This window comes from Xiphophorus couchianus, chromosome 23, assembly GCF_001444195.1.
Source record: "Xiphophorus couchianus chromosome 23, X_couchianus-1.0, whole genome shotgun sequence".
NCBI lineage: Eukaryota > Metazoa > Chordata > Actinopteri > Cyprinodontiformes > Poeciliidae > Xiphophorus > Xiphophorus couchianus.
The window spans coordinates 1,291,505-1,309,726 of NC_040250.1; the positions used below are offsets into that span (position 1 = coordinate 1,291,505).

At 41.3% G+C, this 18,222-nt stretch overlaps 1 protein-coding gene across 6 annotated transcripts in view; it reads right to left on the reverse strand.

The window, feature by feature from the left end:
- Window positions 1–18,222, reverse strand: part of lingo2 (leucine rich repeat and Ig domain containing 2) — a 193,221-nt gene that overhangs the window by 84,343 nt on the left and 90,656 nt on the right. Inside the window, exon 1 of one of the 6 annotated variants that reach the window (XM_028009487.1) lies at window positions 12,934–13,166. The exons of the other annotated variants lie outside the window; for them this stretch is intronic. The gene's annotated coding sequence lies outside the window, so the exon portion shown is untranslated. Of the gene's footprint in view, window positions 1–12,933; window positions 13,167–18,222 lie in introns of those variants that run through there. 6 annotated transcript variants of the gene reach the window in all.

Consider the following 18,222-nt stretch of genomic DNA (forward strand, 5'->3'; position numbering starts at 1 on the left):
GGAAGGAAGATGTGACATTGAGGTACTTCAGGAAGTACGTTTAAACCATTAGGTCTTATCTATCACTCCGATCGGTGATTCGCAGATTAAACACTGAAGTATGTATCCTCTAGATAATTCATGAACTAAATATAAGTGTAACTAATTAAAACAAAACCTTACATTCTGTGTTTATCCATCCAATCTGACTGAGCTTCAGTTGGAGGAGGATGGGTGAAATGTTCATATTTAGATGTGAAAAGTTATGAAGAGGAATATCTCAAAACCCCTGCAGATGTTACTACAGAAAAATCTGGTTCCAAACTAACTGACAGATTTTATTTAGATGTGATAATGCACATTAGTGAACATGCAATGTTGCCATAAATACACCAGATCTAGCAAAATACTCATTTTCATCCATAAAAACAAACTGCACAAAATACAGACATTCATACAAACTTACATAAAAATACTAAATATATATAGTTGGGAAAAACTGGGGAAATATTGCCTGGATATAGATTATTAAAGAGCATTTGTGTGTTTTTCCTCTTGTTTACCATCATGTGAGATACATAGAAATATGTGGTTGTAATGTGATAAAGTTTAATACGTATGAATACTTCCTGATAGACATTCATGTCAGGTTAATCAGTTAAGGATAAATGTGATTGTGCTTTTAAAATTTCCACTTTATAGTCCAAGATTTGCATCTTTTCTAAGGAATTTATTTTTACCTTTCATGACTTCCATGATGAGAAAACAGAAAACCTGTCTGCCAATAAGAGTGACCTCAGAGTGAGATGTTTAGACAGCAGATGCATGACTAATAAATAGACGACAGTCAAGATAAACTCTGAGCCCATAAAGATTTTCATCCTGCAGAAAACAAGCAGCTCAACCAGCCGGTTGGAGGGAGACATGCTGGAGACCCCAGAGGCCCAAAAGCAGACGGCCACTCACTTTCTGCTTTCTAAAGAAAAGACGTGTTCGACTTAAACATCGGCAAATCGCCAAACACTGAAATTTCTAGAATAACTCTTATTTTATTTACAAAAAATAAAATTGTTTTCTGATGTGAAAAAAAAATCACAAATTTGTAAATGTATGAATTTTTACAAAGTCATAAAAGTGAAATTAATGAAAATGTTTCTGAGGTTTTTTTGGCTGAAATTCACTAGACTTTGGTGTTCGGTCACTTTTACCTAAAATGGCCGTAATACTTCATTATATACAGACAGAGCTGTGGGAGAGCTGGGAGTGTGTCCTGGTCCCAGTGTGTGCTGGTCCCAGTGTGTGCTGGGTGTGTGTGCTGGTCCCAGTGTGTGCTGGGTGTGTGTGCTGGTCCCAGTGTGTGCTGGGTGTGTGTGCTGGTCCCAGTGTGTGCTGGGTGTGTGTGCTGGTCCCAGTGTGTGCTGGGTGTGTGTGCTGGTCCCAGTGTGTGCTGGGTGTGTGTTGACCCTCCAGAGAATTAATGATTATATCTAAAACCCAAACACTACATCATGACAACCTCTACAGAGAACATGTATGTCTGAATAGTGAATAATGAGATTTTTTGGTTACTTTATTAAACAACTGAAGCTCAAAAAGCCTTTCAGTAATTCCTGGATGATGAAGCCATTATTTTGTGGGAACATCTGTAGATTCATTTTAAGGCAACACATCAAACCCATTGCTTACTGCAGCGACACGTTGGAAACTAAACAACTGGTTTGGTGAGAAATTTCAACAAAAATCAAAGTTAGTGTGTTGCACAGTTTAAAGGCAATTCTGCCAAATATTAAGTTAATGTATGTAAACTTATGAATTAAAAAAAAGCTTTAAAAATTCTCCAAAAATATTTGATCTCTCATTCTTGTGTTTTGCAAATAAAACTAGAAAGAAAACATTTATTCTCTTATAATGTCAGAGTTGAAAAAGTTGTGTTGCTGTTCATCTCTGATTCCAGCTGAACTTCTTAACATCCAGCCTGCGATGGTATATTTGTGCTTAAACAAGAAACAGACCGAAGAACTTCATCTTCCAGCTGGATATTCTGTGAAGCAGCCGCCCTCTGGGGAAAAAGAAATAAAAAAAATCTCTTCACGTCTCTGTTTGATGGGTAGTTTCAGGATTTTTGGGAGGTTTTGCAGACTGCAGTCCTCTGGGTTTTAATGAATCCACCACCTGCAGCTGCACCAGTTGTAGCAACGTGTCGACACAAGCACAAATTCAAGGTGCTACAAACCTGGAGGTGAAGTTACTTAAGGCATGTAACAAATAGGATCAGGTCTGCTCTGCACGTTTTATGAATTATTAATGTGTGCATAGATAAAAAACTGAGGTGAATAAACATTCAGGTCTCAGCTTTGGAGCCGCTCTTCACCATCTGCAGCAAATATTCAATAAAGATATAATAAAATACTAAAATAGCCTCACATGTTGATCATTCTGAAGGTTTGATGTTTCCTGTAAATCCAGAGACGTTTCCCACCGTCGGAGCGGACGGATCCTCTGTGTGGATGTGTTCCCCTCTCAGATTTTGGGTTTCCAGCCACTGATCCTGACAGTGGGCCCCTCCAGGGGCCTCTGCATCAAGTGGAACCATTTTGACTGGTCCTGACTCAGGGGGCCGCAGCGTGACTCCAGAGAGGAAGAAATGAGCAAAGCGGTCACATTGTAAGCTGCACCACTCGCTCCCGATCCGTTCCTGTTAGCCGACTCACTGGCCTGAACCTTAATGAGATGCAGCAACACTCAGACACATGTAGCACGTCTGATCTAATTACACAAGAAAGTTTTATTGTCTCCTGCAATCCGTTCTGGCATCATGAAATTCACTCCAAATGGTTTTTTTTTCTTATTTCCATCTCTTTCATCTCTAAAAGAAAAGAAAATAGTGTGATGAGCAGAGACAGCTCCAGCCTGGCAGCAGAAAGCAAAGAGTGTCATGTTTATGCTAAGGATGATGATTAGACTCAGAACAAATATATGAAGCTTCTTTCTTCTCTTTGTGCTGATCTTACATGGATATTTCAGGTAATTCACAGCAGAAGATCAGATTCATTTTCACCATCAGCTGTAAGCGGAGGTTTCTTGTCATAACGTGTTTTTGGTTCAATAGAAACCACAGTTCAGTATGATCCTACTGTATTTACAGTGCTCATCAGTGGCATGAAAGAAATTTTATTGTTTTCTTGGATGTTGTTTTTTCAGGGTGGAACCATTTTGCAACACATGACTTAATATTGACTACATTTATTTAGAAATCTAGACGTCCTTTTTCTGCTGCTCTCCTCCATCAGCTCTGCACACCGGTGTGCCTGAATAGGCCACTTCTTCTACTGGGATAACCAGACGGGATTGTTGAGTATTTGCACACTGCTGCCACCTAGTGGCCGGAGGCTTGTTTTTATTGGCCTAAGTTTATGACATCTAAACCTCATTTACTTTGTTTTTTGTTGTTTTCTGTGTTTTCCCTGGTTCTCTCTAAATGACATTAAACCAAGTACCAGTGGAATGGATCTATATACAGTATCTGAGCCTAAATGTGTTTTTTTTTTTTAAATCTGTGTTAAAATTTAATTAAAACCTTTTCACCAATTTCTTGTTTTTAACATTTATTGATTGTATTTCCTGCATTATTTTTCTACCCTGGTGAGAGAAAGGTCTGAATGCATAATTAAAACTCTAAAGTTATTATGAAATTAATACCCTGAAGGGGGGATGACAGAAACTGCATTTTATGCTACTTATGCATCAACTCATTACAAATCTATATAAAGAAATTTATTGTCTGAGTGAGTTTTTCTGGAGTGTTGACCGACCATAATTCAGTTTGAGAACTGAGGTTGTCGGGTGTTTCTGTTATTCCTGATTAATTACTACGGATACGTTTAAGGTTTAATTACTGTTTGTTAAATTACAGAAGCACAAAAATAATTTATATGGAAATTAAGCTCATTTAGAAAAATTAAGGTGGTTATGAAATAATTCAACAATATTTATTAAAGCTGCAGTTTGTTTTTTCATTTGATTTCACAGTTTTGGCTTTTTAAAAGTTACCAAACGTCTTCCAGAGGTTGTCAGAGTGAAATGAAGAACAGTTTGCAGTTCTTAGCTACACGACGTTTCTCTGCAAACTGCAGATGTTTTCTGCTAACAAACCGTTTTAAACAGGTTTTCTGTTATTTGCTTCTATTCCTGTTTTATCTCCTAATTAAGAAGGTGGCAGGCTAAGATTGAGATTTACTGTAGATGGAGGGGCTGAGGAAATATTTGGTAAACAATTTTAATAAAAGGCTATTAATTTTAGCCCCAATGTATTGCTTTCTCATAGTAGCATGTTGGGTCCCTTGGTGTGTTTTATTTCCATACCAGTTCACTTCCAGGGTTGTACGTCGCTGCAGCAGCTCCAAGTGACTGATTGCTGTTATTAGTTCTATCCTGGTGGGTCGGCTTTCTGCGAGCCCTCAAAGGCGCTGGCTGGTGCTAAAGGCCTCTAAATGTGGATCTCAGAAGGTCAATTTTCATACTGAATGAAACAGAAATGTTCAGGGAGATAATTATAAAAGTCAATTCCTGAATTTTTTAATTTTGCAAACTAGATTTCTAGGTTCATCCAAGTCGTGTCTGTGTTCAGTTCTGAGGTTTAAATTAGCGACAGCTTCCAGAAAGTCTCCAGAAAAGCTGCACATTCAAACAATAGCCTCCAGTTTCATTTTATGACTGTTTCACAGCCATAAATAGTCTGCAGGTATATAAGAGCCAAGTTACTTTCACTGCTCTCTGCATTTCACCCTCCAGGCACTATACAGCACCATTATAGTTTCTTGCTTCACAGGAATTGGTATCATGTGTTCTTTTGATTTAACTGACCGCTGGACGAGTCCCTCTGTTTATCTCTAACTGTTGGACAGTGTGTGTTAATCACCAAATGGATCAGGTGATGACGTCATGGGGACAAATACGGCTTCCATGATCACTGGACACCAAACTGACAGGTTTGGCAGGCGCTGCCTCCCCTTCAGCTATCCATAGTGGGGACTATGAAATATGGACAGCAGAAAATTGAGATTCATCAGGCACGCCTGCCTTGCTCACTGAAATCTATATTCAATTTTAGAGCATCTGTCATGGCGGTGGCAGGCAGAGGCATGCTGGGATTGAGAATCACTTAAGTGCTCTGAAATTGTATGTAGTGGGTAAAAAAATCTCTGTTTATCTCTCAGTGTATTTGCCTGGTGATCTGCTGCAGCTCCTTCTTATTCTATATCTATGGGTGAATTGGTGTAAGAAGAGGCCTGGCCGGCAAACAGAAAGGCTGTTTGATTCTCAGGTGAATTACGTTCACAAGAGTTTTCAGCCTGAAGCCAAACTGAGTCTTAGATTTCATAAGTTTGCTGTTTCTAACATCCATTCCAGCTAAACCAGTTAATGATAGTGCTAAATATAGATGTGCACGTTTATTATGGATGTGTTCATATACAAGTACAACATGAATTTCAGACACAAAGTTTAAACATGTGGGGCTGCTTTGCTGCAGGAGGAACTGGTAAACTTCATAACACAGATGGTAAAACAAGTCCAGTCCTGCTGACCGGTTCTGTCAGCAGGACTGGACCAGAACTCCAGAAAACTGGAGCGAGAAGGTCTGACCCAACAGAGAGTTCAAAGGCAACGCCACCAAATGCTGAGGAAATGGATGGAAATGTCTGATTTCAAAGACATTAATAAATAAATTCAACATATTATTTCTCTCATTATTGAGCCATTTGTCAAACAGAACAGATTAATAATCCTGGCTTTTATTTTCTGTAAATGGAAGCTGCATAAAAGCTCTTAACCCTGGAAAACCAAAGGCTGGTACTGAAAATGATTTCCTCAATGTCTCATGTTTTGTTAAACGGTCGATAATCATCTGCAGAAACTCCAATATTTGGAATTATTTAATGTTTCCATGCAAAATAAAACCAAATAAAAATGTGAAACCGTATTCCGGCTACATGTAACAACAAAGACAGATTATCACTTTAAAACGGCAGAAGCCAGGAAAACAGACTCTGGTTTCCTCTGTTGGTGCTCTGAGGCGTTCATGATTAAGAGGAAGGAATTGGCTAATTATCTTCAGAGCGCCGGGGCACAAAGGTCAAGGTTTTATCTGCAGGTTTGGTTTCCAGCGGCTGTGCAGTGGGTCAAAATGAGGCTGAGCATTCTCATTACTGGCCATTAGGCTGAAAATCTGTCAATAATAGAGCTGCTGGAGTAGTGTGTCCTTCTGACACACACAGCATTAAACATGGGGCCCCCTGGCTGGGGCCCCGCTCCCTCACCTGATGCTTTCCTTCTCTGATGATGGAGGAAATATGAAAGCTGCTGGTAATTGTTGCTCTCATCTGCTGACCTCAGTTTGTTTCACCACAGCTAAAGCTCAGCCGACTTTCCACAGCAGCGCAAAGTCTGAAAGATTACAAAACATCTTTGCTACAAAGTGTAACTTAACATGGAAATAAACTTTTTGGTTGATAAAAGTGTGTGAATAAGTTATGTAGCAATCAGACGTAATGAACAGTTTCTGTGCAGAAAAAGAACGTTGACGTCACACAGCAGCGCATTGTTTATGGAGTCGTTTATGGATCGATTTTAACGTTTATTTAGAACTGAAACAGCAAAACCACAAGGTCACAACAGCACAAGGTAAGCTAATAAAAAGAAAACAGCCAACAGCAATGGCTTCTGGTGTCTGGATGAAAAGCCAGGAGTCTGAATGTGAAGCGATGAGCTTCACTGATACAGACTTCTTTCATAATTTTATGGTTATAATTTTCATTCACTGTTTATGTCCAAATTTACTGCGTCTGGCTTCTTCTGGTGCAGAATTATGAGACACGTCTCACATTGAGGACACGCTGACCGGCTGTGCAGTTTGGTCATATCAGATAAATTACAATATGAGCGTTCAGACTGCAGACACTTTAAAAACAATCAGACACATTTCCAAAATATGAGCACATATGGAAGTGGCTCAGATCTGATGTTTGGCTGAACAGATCAGAATTGGGCCGTTCAGTCGGTGGTGAAGAAGCTGATATCACATTTTCCTGCTGTGTGAACGTAGCTTATAGTTTCCTGTGTAAATTTTGACAATTTTGTGTAAATTTGTTTAGTTCTGCAATATTTTGCCTAAAATCATCACAGAGTCTGTTTAGGCAGAACCGTCTTTTCATCACACGACGGTTCAGGTTTAAATTCATCTCAATCTGCCAGAAATATCAACTGGAAGCTCAACAATTTTTACCAGCGTTACAGTTTATAAATCTATTTTAATCAAAATGTCCAACTTTCATAGACAGGAGTCAATTAATTATATTGCATCAGAATCAACTAGCAAATAAATATTTGTGGCAGGCCTGTTATTGTATCAATATATTTATAATAATTTAACATGCAGATTTTTGCTTACTGAAGGAATTCAGCTCCTCCGTCTGTTATTGTTCAAACATAAAACGACCTCCATGTTTGCGGCTCGCCGTCAGTCAGTCTGTCTGCAGCAGAACGGCCTCCGTAAAGATCTTTATTAGTCTGTGGCGAACAATGAGCCGTGTCAGCTGACAGAGGGAGACCCCCCACTCCTCATTCCAAACACTGGAAACCAAGGAAGTGACAATCAATAGAAATGCTTCATTTGTTTTATGTGTGCTGCACACACCGCAGCACAAACAGACTCCCTTCACTTTGTCGTTTTAACACATTTCCACCCACAAACGTGCCGTTTGTTGAGTCGGCAGGCTTGTTATGGAGGCCAGACGCAAATGATTACAACAAAAACATTTCTATGGTTCTGTGTGCAAGACTTTCTCAAGCAGTTACTCTTAAAAAATTTAATATTATGCAAAACAAGAGTTAAACAGTGAAGGTGAATGTTAAGCAGACAAAGAGACACGTTTTGTGAATACAAGTAAGAATTTAGTTAAAACTGAAAACATCTGAAAAGAAAAGGTTACTGCAGGTATTCTGTAGTATCATTTATAGATACATGTTTCTATTTAAAACACCTTCAAAGCTTTTGTTCATTTTTGCTTCCAAAACTCAAGAAGAAATTAAAGTTAATAATTATAATAATATAATTCCAATTAACATGCAGTTGACAATATGTTGCAACAGTTATTAATTGGAAAAAAGAAGGAACTCGGTCAGAACCGGAGTGTGAAGACTCCCATCACACACACACACCGAGACAACGCACACAAACCGAGACAACGCACACACACCCAGACAACGGACACACACCGAGACAACGCACACACACACCGAGACAACGCACACACACCCAGACAACGCACACACACCCAGGCAACGCACACACACACCGAGACAACGCACACAAACCGAGACAACGCACACACACCCAGACAACGGACACACACCCAGACAACGCACACACACCCAGACAACGCACACACACCCAGACAACGCACACACACCGAGACAACGCACACACACCCAGACAACGCACACACAGCCAGACAACGCACACACACCGAGACAACGCACACACACCCAGACAACGGACACAAACCCAGACAACGGACACACACCCAGACAACGGACACAAACCGAGACAACGCACACACACCCAGACAACGCACACACACCCAGACAACGCACACACACCCAGACAACGGACACACACCGAGACAACGCACACACACCCAGACAACGCACACACACCCAGACAACGCACACACACCCAGACAACGCACACACACAACGAGACAACGCACACAAACCGAGACAACGCACACACACCCAGACAACGGACACACACCCAGACAACGCACACACACCGAGACAACGCACACACACAACGAGACAACGCACACAAACCGAGACAACGCACACAAACCGAGACAACGCACACACACCCAGGCAACGGACACACACCCAGACAACGCACACACACCCAGACAACGCACACACACCCAGACAACGCACACACACCGAGACAACGCACACACACCCAGACAACGCACACACACCCAGACAACGCACACACACCCAGACAACGCACACACACCGAGACAACGCACACACACCGAGACAACGCACACACACACCGAGACAACGCACACACACACCGAGACAACGCACACACACCGAGACAACGCACACAAACCGAGACAACACACACACACCCAGACAACGCACACACACCCAGACAACGCACACACACCGAGACAACGCACACACACACCGAGACAACGCACACACACACCCAGACAACGCACACACACCCAGACAACGCACACACACCCAGACAACGCACACACACCCAGACAACGCACACACACACCGAGACAACGCACACACACACCTAGACAACGCACACACACCGAGACAACGTACACACACCCAGACAACGCACACACACACCGAGACAACGCACACACACACCTAGACAACGCACACACACCGAGACAACGTACACACACCCAGACAACGCACACACACACCGAGACAACGCACACACACACCGAGACAACGCACACACACACCGAGACAACGCACACACACCGAGACAACGCACACACACCCAGACAACGCACACACACCCAGACAACGCACACACACACCGAGACAACGCACACACACACCGAGACAACGTACACACACACCGAGACAACGCACACACACACCTAGACAACGCACACACACCGAGACAACGTACACACACCCAGACAACGCACACACACACCGAGACAACGCACACACTGATCCACTTCAGACTGACGAGTGGAGTCAGAAGTAGAGACCAGCCTCTGCAGTCATGCGATATTTATTTTGGAGAAGGAACCTGAGCTTTGTGGACTCGGACGAAGCGGCTGCCGCGATTCGATCCAGAATAAATGGAAAATAAAATGTGAAGATGGAAGTTTTAGCTTTTATTTAACCTATAAAATACAAAAATTTGATTTTTTGCCCTGCAGGTCAAAATTAGTCGGCGTATTCTGAAAGTGAAGTTTAGCTTTTCCATTCGATCAACCATGTTGGGACATCAATGCATTTCTAGTTCAGTTAGTTTTAATTTTGCATCCATCTGTTAATGTAAATTAAACAGCTTGATAACCAGAAATTGTCATTTGCCAGCTAAGAGATTCATTCTAACCAATTATTTATAAGAATCCATTTTAAATGTGTTCTGATTTGTTGCCGTTTGATTTCATTGATCCGTTTTTCTCAGGGTAAAACCCTGAGTGGACAACCTGCTGCGTTTTCCTACTTTTCATTGGATGCAACAATTTTACAAACAGTGTTGACATTTTGAATTATTCTCAGCGGTTCTTTAGCAACGTTTTTCAGATTTGATTTAATTTAGGTGAGTTAACTGAGAAAAGTTATGTGAGGAGAAACAGCTTCATTCACACAGAACCTCAGAATGAGAAGCAGCCTTAAAAAAAACTATTATTGTGAGGTTTGTTCCAGAGCTTGAGGTTTATGAAACTTAATGAGATTTTCAATAAATGTGTATGTTTATGCTAAGTTTGATGCTGAATGTTTAATAAGCAGCTGATTCCTGAAACCTTTTTAATAAGCTGACTGTAAATAAAAATGTTCTGCAGATATTTCTGTGCTCTGGTTGCTGCGATCGGTGCGGTCGCTAGGTGGAGGGGAATGCAGGAGGAAACGCTGCCAGTAGGAGGCGCTCTGCTCCCCGTCAGCTGCTCACTCATGGAGTTACAATCTCCACACTTCACCTACTGGAAACTGCAAACACACTCAGAGTTTATATATGTATATATATATTACTCTACAAATACTGAAAAACATAACATTTGCTTCTAATAAGCATGATTTTAAAAAGTACAAGGATTTACTAAAGATTGATTATGTTTAACTACAGACAGAAGTTGATGCTGCAGTGATATTATTTGGAAGCAAACTGTGTTGCTGAGTTAATGATCATTTAATGAGCAATTCATTTTAAGCTCCTATCTTATAAAAATGAAAAGCAATCTGAAATTAAAATCATATTCTATTGTCCTTAAGTGAGATAAAGCATCCGGAAAGCAGGATGGTAGTTGAAGGAGTTTATTTGTTCACAGCGGCGCCTGAAATCAGGCAGCTATAATCAACTCCATAAACATTAAAAAACATTTTATCAGGCTGGACTTTTACTGATTAAAGAAAGTATTCACGCCCTTACAGTTTGATTCAGTTTTTATTATTTCGCTACAGGTAAACATTTCAGATCATGACAGAACTGTCAATATAAAACTAAAAGAACCTGATTAAATACATTTTAAAAATTGTTTTTCAACAGATGATTTTGACAGTTTTATTTTGAAAAATTCTGGAGAAACGTCATCCGTTTGATTCTGTATCCCAGCTACGATGTGAATGGAGGGAAGACTTTAAAATCTCTCAGCCTCCTTCATGCTGTCAGTCAGGTGCTGTTTAAGTGGTTCCATCCAGAACCTGGTTCTGTGCGCTGGCCTGGTTCTGGGAGAGTTCAGGCTCCATGCAGGCGGTTTGTTGCTGCTCTGGACGTATCGATTCCCCAGTGGACAGTTCTTTGCTCATGGATGCGTTGTCATTTGTCAGCGATGTGAGCGAACCAATTACAGGACTGTTCACAGGCAGCACAACACACTCATTTATTATTTATAGATAGATCCTAACAATGAATGTCAGAGACAGCTATTCTTCACTCCTTCCCCACGAGATTCTACATGCATGCTGCCGAGTGGCCCGCTGCATCACTTAGCCTGACGACTGTCGATAGGAGGAGAGTCCCACAGAACGCATCCCAACGCCACATTTACAGGGATTTATTACTCTGACTGCATGGAATAAAGAACCGGAGCAACTCTCAGCATTTAACAGGAAAATTAAACCAAAGCAATCGTTAAAATGACTTCTTCTACTCTAGAGAGGCTTGTTAGATGCAGATTTTCTTTTGCAGTTTTAGTAGATCCCACTTCAGAGAATCCAACTAATTCATTACAATCATAAAGAGGTCAGAGTTGCATTGTGTCCAGTAAAAGCAAAAACATTTGGGTGGTTTAGTCGGCTGCCATGTTTACTCTGACCAACAGAATGCCTTCAGAAAACCTGATAGGAGACCTGAGACTGGAGCTTCTCCCTCCAGCAGGACAGCAGCCTGAATATCCAACCAGAAAGGCAACAGAATGCTTATGAGTTAGGATGGCCTAGTCAAAGCCCAGAAATAAATCTAGCTGTGTGTCTCTGGCAAGTCAAGAAACAAGTTGTATAAAAATTAGCACAACTTCAGCCTCTAGATATTGATAAAGAAATATTTGTAAAAAATTAAACACAAAATCTAAAAACAAAAAAAACATATTACATGTATATTTTTTTCACCTTCTGTTCATTTCACATTTTTGGCACCACTGTCTTGTTTCAAATATAACATGGAAGAAAAAATATTAAGGTCTGTGGTTGAAGCATGTTAAATTTATAAAGGTCGAAGGTTTCTGAACTTCCATCCGTCCACATAATGATAGATTTAGGAGGTTTCTGTAATTTTTCTGTCTTTATGAATCATACAAGCATTAAACTCTTAACATGGATCCACATTCGTTACACATTTAAGTACAAACACATCCCAGTCTTCCAAAAACAACCCGATCTAAGCTTTAAAAGTTGCACAAATATCAACAACCATCAACTAAATAAAGTTTTGAGTTTTGAGCCGCTGACAGATTCTCCAGTGAGACCAAACCATCCGATTCTGTTACGAGTAAAACCCAAAGTCAGAGGAAAGTGGACCTGTGGCCTGGAGGTCACAGAGTCTGGAGACTGTTGGTCAACATGAGAGAGTGACTACTCCATTAGGCATTCACCAAAACCACACAGTTTACCAGGACGCCGTCAAACAGCTCTTCTTTCAAAGTAGAGTCCAGCCACACAAACAGCAGTAAATAAATCAGACTGGATTACGTTTCCTACCTGGAGCGTCCGGCGGTTTACTGACAGCAGCAACGCTAATCCACCACTACGCAGCCAGAACCGGACAAGCTGAGGCAACAACCACCGGAGCTATTTTAAGTCCTGAACTTTATCTTCCATCTCAAGTCTCCCAAAAAATGTTGAATATTTTTCCCCACAATGAAACAGACACAAGAAGTGAATCCAAAACGGATCCAAAAGTTTTCTATGTTATAAGATCAGAAGACAGAGGAGATTTTTCCACGCAGCACACTGAGGATCTATTTGTTAGGTGGTGGAGGGAGGAGGAGTGATGGAGGTGAGTGGAGGGTTCACTTCTGGTATCAGGTGTCTCCTGCACTTTTCAAGAGAGATGGTAATGCCAGCATGTGGGGCTTGTGGGCAAATTAAATGGAGAGACAGAAAAATGCATTATTGATCAGGGTGATGCAGAAGTGTCTCGCTCACAGTACGGGATCAGGTTTGGGTTCAGGGTAATTAATCCTCCGGCCTGAATAAAAGCACAGGAACTGATCTGCAGCCCGTCTCTGCTTCTGCTTGTATGTAAGTCTGTTTTTGCCTCAGCGCCGTGAAAATAGGTCGCTAGCTCGTGGGCAAAACCGGTCCAAGGCACCACTGGGCTAGCTGGGGCACACTTAAACGCTTCCTACTCATGAACACCCACAAGCATGCAGAGAGCTGGGTAGGAAGGTGAAACAGACGCAGAGAGCACCTGGGCCTTTTTCCTTTCTGCCAATTTGAGCGAAGCAGGTGTCAGATTTAGCCTGAAAAGTGAAGCGTATTGAGGAATTAGACTCTGTAATGCTGCTCAGAACACAGAATCCGTTTATCGGATAAACCGAGACGTTCATGTTCTTCATTTTCTTTTGTCCTTTATTTGCTTTGTTCCTCAGTAAAACATTAGAATAAACACAAACCTGAAATTTTCTTCCATCTGCCAGTTTTTTTATTTATGGAGCCGCTTGCGAAGCATTTTTACCTAATTTTGCATTTTCAGTGGGATTAAAGTCTGGACTTTGAGTAGGCCGTTCTGACACCTGAATCTGCTTCATCTAAACCATCCATCGACTCTCTGGCTGCATGTTTATGGTCGTGTTCCTTCTGGACGGTGACCTTTCACCCCACCAGGCTCCAACAGCTTTTCAGCTTCACCCTGAATTTACCTCCATCCATCTTCCCTTCACCAGGCCACCGCCTTTGATTCTCATCTCCCTTCACTGCTCCATCTCGGATTCTTCACATTGGGCTACATTTTTCTGGTTGAATTTTAACCAATCGGTGATCAGGAGGAGGATCTCTGGTACATCACATACGTCACTGCTAAACGTTAGCCGGGTTAGTCTTCCCTGTCCCCTCAGGATGCTGCTGCCACCACCATGTTTCACTGTGGGGATATTAGGGCGATGTGTGGACAACGTTCTGCATGAACAGCCAGTTTTCCTGTCATCTGAGCGAAGCGGCTTCTGCTACATGTCTGCTTCTGTGGCTTGTGGTGAAATTTAAATGGGTCTTATCAGATTCTTCAATCAGGATTTTTAATTTCTCACTTTTTGCAAACAGTCAAGTTTATGAAGTGCACCACTAACAGTTACCCTGCTGTCAAATTCTTCCTCCTGAGCGGTGGATCTCTGCAGTCCACCCAGAGTTACCATGTTTGTCTGAACGGCTCCAGAACGTTCTCAAACTGAAAACACAAACAAACTGATTCATAGTCTGATGTTTAGAGACCTTTTCTTGTATTCTTAATCTCCGTTAGTTTTAGGCCATATGCTGCTTCCACTCAACACAAAGGCCTGGTTATGTTTGTATAAATTTGCAAGTCATTATTCGTCATCATGAATTCCAGTGCGAAGAACTGGAGCAGATGGTCATCTTTATGCACTTAGAAATGAAAACACATCAAAAGATCCCATCAGCAGGTTTATGTTGAAGTGGGCCGGATCCACGGTGTGTGTGGGCTAATGCTGCACCTCTGCATCCCCACAACGTCTCCTACAACCACAGTCAGGGTTTTAAGTCTCCTCTACCTTTACAAATGCCGACACTTTCTTCCATATTCCAGACGTTTTCATGCAGGACGTGTCTTTGTTGATCTAATGAGTCGTATTAATATAATCCTTCTCGTTCTCCTGCTATCTTTAAAAGACACACATGGTTCACACATAACCATCCACTGCAGATACCACCTGTTTTCCCAGAACAACTGTTCCATCCGTCTTTCCGAGTGTCACCCAATTAAAGCTTTTTGCCCGTGATGAAATGAACCAATTAAGCAGAGCACTTCTGCTTGGGCAGAGATCCATCTCCTAATGGGTGAGACTCGCTCACAAGAACGCCGCGTCCGGATCGCCTCTGCACCTCATTATCATGCGGCTAATAGCCATCACTCACACCAACGAGGCTCACACTCGCACCAAGCAAATGGGCATCCATCCATGAGCTTCGGTGAATCATAATTCTCCAACATTTGATTATCTGGAACACAACACAAACATGGTCCATGGTGGCAGATAAAATTAGATGGGTTCAAAAGCACAAATACTCAACGCTGAATCTTTGTTGCAGAAAATAAGATGATAAAGGGCAGAATTGAATCAGATAATATTACAGAGTGAATCATTTAAACGTTATTATCCTGCATTAAATAATCCTCCTGACTCAAGTCTTTTTGTTCCAGGTAAATCATTCACCATCAGCTACTGGGAGAGAAACCACCTTCAAATGGAGGTTAAAGAAACACATCATTTTTTGAGATTCATAATATAAATATTAATCTTAAAAACTTGCATTGGAATATTTTTATATTATGCAGTTCATGCTGAGCGTATTGTGACTGGATGAGGGAATTATCTCAGCAGTGATAAATTTACAGTTCAGTTTCAAACTGGTCATCTTTCCTTTGGTTGGTTGTTAAAAATGAACGAGGAACGACTAAAATTCAACTCATAAAATATAGAACAGAGTGAAACACTCAACTTTTAATCGGTAGTTTTCAGTTTCACCTGTTAGTGTAAAAGGAAATAACAGCTTTATCGGCCCTTACAAAGGTTTTCTAATGTAGAATCAGAAAGTTTCTTTATAGCTTTGTGACACATTTTGATTTATGTTAGAAATTTCAGGATGATCTTTTTCCATAAGGTCGACATTTGATCAGGTTTGTGGGTCTAACTCTGTTAACAGAATGGAGGACTTTACTGTAACTGAATCAGCTGAGGCGTTCGAAGACATGCCTTCTTGCATTGCTCCAACACACTGGGCTCTTTACGAGGCGCGGTGCGGCTAACTGGTTTAGCCCCCTCCATCATGAGCCGCCGCCCTGACTGATCACAGATGATGCAGCAGGTTTCAGGTCCTGCTAAGATCTCCGTTTGGCAGCTGGAAATCTAACCTGACCGCAAGAGTCTGACCCACTTCTACGGGTTTTTGTTGCCAGATTATCCAGAACCTCCAAATGGTTCTACTAAAAGACTCTGGTTTCATTGCAGCCGTTTAGAAAACAAGTAGAACAAATGAGAGTAAAACAGTGGAAAACAGTAACAGGCTAAAGCAGCTCCTTTCAGAAACAGAAGCAGGGATCCTTCCAACTGAAACACACTCAACTCTGAAGATGCTTTATTGTCAGGATGATTTATAAATGCAACACAATAGATAACAAAATGATCAGAATGTTTTGTTCCATAGAGGACAAAACATTATTAAGCTTATTAAGTCTGGACAGCAAGTCTGCTGTAGGCAATCGTTTCCAGTTCAGATAAATGATCATTTATTCAGCCCTCATTTAGTTAATCATGACGTTAGTCTGAGAGGGGCGGAGCTCTGGCGGAGGGGCGGAGCTATGAGGGCGGAGCTCTGAGGGAGGAGCGCTGACGGAGGGGCGGGGCTATAACGGAGGGGCGGAGCTCTGAACACACCTGGAGGACATGCTTCTTTGTGATAACGCTCCATCTTGGAGGTCATTTCGACCTCAGCAGGAGGCGTGAAATGTTTACAAAAATGAGCAGTTTATAAATTTTTATAAATTCGGCTGAGATTCCTGAAGATCGGTGAACAGTTCTGAACTTTGTGATGTGGAAACCGTTCTCTGTTTGTCCTGGAGAATCGTCACATCGACAGTTTGAAGGTGACCGGCTCGTCATGCACAGCAGAACAGCAGCGTGCATCACGCCTGTGAACAGGAAACTTTTACAAAGTCCCATCAGCGTGGACGGACAGACTTCAGATTTACTGATTTTAAAAGCTGATTGGCTGTTTGATCACTTCAGTGTCACTTCCTCTCAGAGTTCGATTCCAGGTGGCAGAAATGAAAGTATTTGAGAACAAAATTGCCACTCGTGTTTTTTTACTCCAGCTTGGGGTGTACTGATGTTAACTCTAATGTGTAAAACAACCTCTGCTTTATGTATATTAGTGCTGTACTGTATGCATTTTCATACAGTAACAACATTGTTTGAAGGTTATAGAGTGTAGCTTTTGTCCAATTTTGAATTTTGCATAGTGGAACAAAACTCCTGAGAGGCCTAATTTGCAGAAACCAGAGGTGGAGTGGGCACCAGCGGCTCACTTTACCCCCAAGAACGGCAGCTTTCAGCAAAGAGGCAAAGACAAGGTTAGAGCTGAGCCGCTACGCTGAAATATACAGATAAAATATGCTACAGGCATTTCGTAAAGATCTCATAAAAAACCACAAAAAGGCCAAAAATACTATGTCTTCTTTAGAAATTTGGAAAATCTCCTTATGCTTGTTATCAAAAGACTATCAATTTTTTATTTCTTTCACATCATTCAATATTCATTAAAAGTGCACTGGAAAGCTCATATTTTAACTATTTATACTTGTTTACTTACAGCTTTGACCTCAGAATGATTACATTATCCATAATTTGTAGAGTGTGCTCACATTATGAATATTTCATGGCAGAGGTCTGAATCCTGCCCTGAAGATTCACAAGCAGCATGAAGAAGCATTAAAATGTTTCGACGCTGCCGTTAAAACCAACAACAAATAAGAAATACAAAATTAGACACTGTAAATATAGGTGACAGAAATATTAATATCCTTAAAGATCAGGCGATGCTTTATGAGTTCATTTGATTCTGAATTTATTCGATGATGTTCCTCCATTAGGTATTGAAAAATGGATACACTCTGTTTAATGTCTTTTTTGTGTCTCTATACTTGGACAAAACTCTTCTCTCATCTTGTGTGTGTGTGTGTGTGTGGGCATGTGTGTGTGTGTGCGGGTGTGCGTGGGCGTGTGTGTGTGCGGGTGTGTGTGTGTGTAATCACAG